The following is a 3,909-nucleotide window of genomic DNA, read 5'->3' on the forward strand; positions in this document are numbered from 1 at the left end:
TAAGACAAGAAAAATAAGTATGTTTAGTTAGGGCATTTTAGATTTCAAGTAACAGAAATTAACTTGAGCTAGCTTAAGGAAAACAGGGTATTTTTTAAAGTAAAAGAGATGTTTGATATCAGGACAGAAATGCACCTGGGCCTTAGGAAAGACTGTAAACCAAACGAAGAGAGCTATCCAAAACACAGAACATGTGAGTTTCCTTTGGTTTTTCATTTCTAATTCTTCTGAGTTGGCTGCATTCATCTTTTCTAGCACAGCAGTGTTCCCTATTAGTCAATGCACATGATAAAAACAAACAATAAGGGATGCCTGGGGGGCTCAGGTGGTTAAATGTCTGCCTTTGGCTTAGGTCATGATCCCGGGGTCCTGGGATTGAGTACTGCATTGGGGTCCTTGCTCAGTGGGGAGCCTGCTTCTCCCTCTGCCTGCAGCTCCCCCTGCTTGTGCTCTCTCTTTCTCTCTGACAAATAAATACATAAAATCTTTAATTTTATTAAGGTGCCTTAATCTAACTCAACTATTTGTATGGGTGCTACTGAAATTAGCCATTTTCTCTGTGTAAAAAAAAAAAAAAAAAAAAATCCCTAATTGTTGACTCTAGCAGCTACCTGAAATTGAATAAAATTATACCATAGAAAAAAAAAATAAAACAAATAATAACAAAAACAAAAACAAAAATAGAGCCACCCAATTTTAGCCAAGTAAAGATTATTTTTTCTCTTTCTCTCCCTTGGTCTGAACCCTAAATCTCCAGGCAGGATCTCTCAGTGACTGAGCATGGGCCAGGGGTTCTTTCACTGAACTAGCACTAATGTGGCCACATTTCATATCAACAAAACACACCTCATTCTAGATGTCAACTTTTGCTTATAGAATTGATTTACCTCTTGACCAGAACTAGGTATGGAAAATGGGGATTAATTTCCTCGGCATATATTTATTCTCATAGAATGAGAGAAACTTGGAAACCAATGTATTTATCAAAGAAAGAAACAGAGAAAATGGGACCATCGAAAATACAGCAATGTATAGACTACAGACTTTACCATCAGTTAAACTTGCATTCACATTCTGACTGCCATTATACAGGTCTTGTGCATAACATTTAATTTCTTTGAGCATCATTTCCTCAATTGTATAAAAATAATATTTACCTCATAAAATTGTTTTGTGGGTTAAATAGCATGATGAATATAAGTGAGTTTTGTGCAGACAGTGTATCAATATAGTGAATTAATATGGCTAGTCTTGCTAATGGTTCAGGTCCCTACTCTGATGAAATCTCTTCAGAAAATCATTCCTTGATTATCTCACCCCTTACTCTGCTTTATTTTTCTCATTGCACATTTTATTGTTTAAATTATGTCATCTCTGTCCATATTTGTTTTTTAACTATCTCTTCCTTCAGACTGTAAAGTTCACGAGAGCAGAGTTTTTGTCCACATCGCTCACTAACATAGTTTCACTTTTTGGAACAATGTTTTAGGATGCAAATTTGTTTAATGATGGAAATGTATATTAAACACAAAACAGCCATTATTATATTTCAGTGAAATGTTAGAGGATGTAGTCCAGCTTCCAGATCTTTGAATATATTGTGTCATGAACAAAGAAATATTCTTTAATTAAATGCTAAAAAAAAAAGATTCTGAAAATTTTCGTGGGATTTCTTAAGGTTGTAAATGTAAAGAGAATGTTTCCCAGTGAAAGTGAAAAAAATAATTACGAAAGTAAAAGAAGATTAGAAAATGGATTCTATATGTTTCCCATTATCCCAAAGATATAAAAAGTAGAATAAAATTTCTAAAAATGCTCTCTTTGCCTATCAGAAGGTACTTTTGGATGGTGATGTTATGCAAAAAGTTTAACTTGTATTAACAGTTTAATGAACATTCTTTTTTTTATAGATTTTATTTAATTATTTGAGAGCGATCGAAAGCAAGAGATTGAGAGAGAGAGAGAGAGAGAGCACAGAAGGAGAGGGAGACGCAGACTCCCACTGAGCAGAGAGTCCAAGACAGGGCTCAATCCCAGGGACCTGAAAACCTGACCTGAGCCGAAGGCAGATGCTTAACGAACTGAGCCACCCAGGTGCCCCTAGTTTAGTGAATATTGTATGTTTACAACATGGTGCATGTGGTACTGCCTTACAGTCCAATGAAAGTTGTTTTGTAGGGGCACCTGGGTGGCTCAGTTGGTTAAGCGACTGCCTTCGGCTCAGGTCAGGATCCTGGGGTCCTAGGATCGAGTCCCACATCGGGCTCTCTGCTCAGCGGGGAGTCTGTTTCTCCCTCTGACCATCTTCCCTCTCGTGCTCTCTATCTCTCATTCTCTCTCTCTCAAATAAATAAAATCTTAAAAAAAAAAAAGAAAGTTGTTTTGTTGTAGATGAAAGACTAGGTTTGAAATAATGTTATTTATATCAAGCTATTAAATCATACCATTAGTGAATTTTAAGTGATTAGTTGAGCTCCTATGGATCCTTGCCCACAAGGTGATATGAAACAAGGAAGGAAGAACATTTGGCATTAAGGAAGGGGTAAGTATTTAAAAAGTGGAATAAAGGATGGCGGAGCAAGATGGCAGAGGAGTAGGAGACCTGGATTTCGTCTGGTCTCAGAAATTCAGCTGAATAGGGATTAAACCATTCTGAACACCTACGATCTCAACAGGAGATCGAAGAAAAGAGTAGCAACAACTCTCTGAACAGAAAAGCGACCACTTACTGGAAGGTAGGACGTGCGGAGAAGTGAATCCGAGGCGATATTTGGGAGGATAGACGGTGGGGGAGGGGGCCTCCGTCGGCCGCTTCTGGAAAGTGGTAGAGCCGCGGAACACAAAATCGGAACTTTTAGAAGTTGGCTCTGCTGAGGGACGTCGCTCCAGTGGCAAAGCTGAGGGTGGAATCCTCGTGGGACAGTGTGGTCTCAGGAACCTCAGGGTCACAGAAAGACTGGGGGTGCCTGAGTGCGGCAGAGCTCCCAGGGATCGGAGCGGGGAAGCCGGCTGCAGAGACGGAGCCGAGGCGCGGGCTCTCAGCTCAGGGTGGCCATAAACTGTGATCAGTGACAGTCGGGCCACTGCGCCTCCAGCAGGGACCCAACAAGCGGCAGATCCGGGGAGACTCCCCTTCCTCCCCCGGGAGGAGTGGCGCGGGAGCGCACCGCAGGAATCCTGCTGGGTTTGGAGACTCCACACGGGGTCAGGTGCCAGAGATAGAAACACTCGGTCACAGACCTGGTGAGCATGGAGTGCGGCCGGAGACCAGGAACACGGGAGTGACTGCTTTTCTCTGGGGGTGCACTGAGGAGAGGGGCCCCGAGTTCTCGACTCCTCCGGGTGGAGATTGGGAGGCCACAATTTTTGCTCTGGTCCTCCAAGGCTGTACCAAGAGCTTACCGGGAACAAAAGCTCCTGAGAGCAAACCCGAGCAGATGGCTTAGCCTGGCCCGACAATGGCGGGGCAATTCCACCTCTGACAAAGACATTTGGGAACCACAGCAACAGGCCCCTCCCCCAGAGGATCAGCACGAACAGACAGCAGGCCAAGACCAAGTTTACCGATCAAAGAAAACGGCAGAACTCCAGTGCTAGGGGAATACTGCACATAGAATTCATGGCTTTTTTACCATGATTCATTAGTTTTTCAAAGTTAATTTTTTTTAATTTTTTTTTTGAAATTTTCTTTTTCCCTTTTTCAACCAACATCTTATCAATCCCTTTTTTAAAAAAACGTTTTTTAGTTTTCATTTTTAGAGTCATATTTTATTCCTTTATAGTAGTTACTCTTATTTTTGGCATATATATATATATATATATATATATATAAGTTGTCCTCTCTTTAAAATTTTGAGATACAGTATCTTCTAACAGATCAAAATATACCCTAAATCACTAGTGTATGGC

This window comes from Callorhinus ursinus, unplaced genomic scaffold, assembly GCF_003265705.2.
Source record: "Callorhinus ursinus isolate GAN/ISIS: 27379988/994484 unplaced genomic scaffold, GSC_fseal_2.0 scaffold54, whole genome shotgun sequence".
NCBI lineage: Eukaryota > Metazoa > Chordata > Mammalia > Carnivora > Otariidae > Callorhinus > Callorhinus ursinus.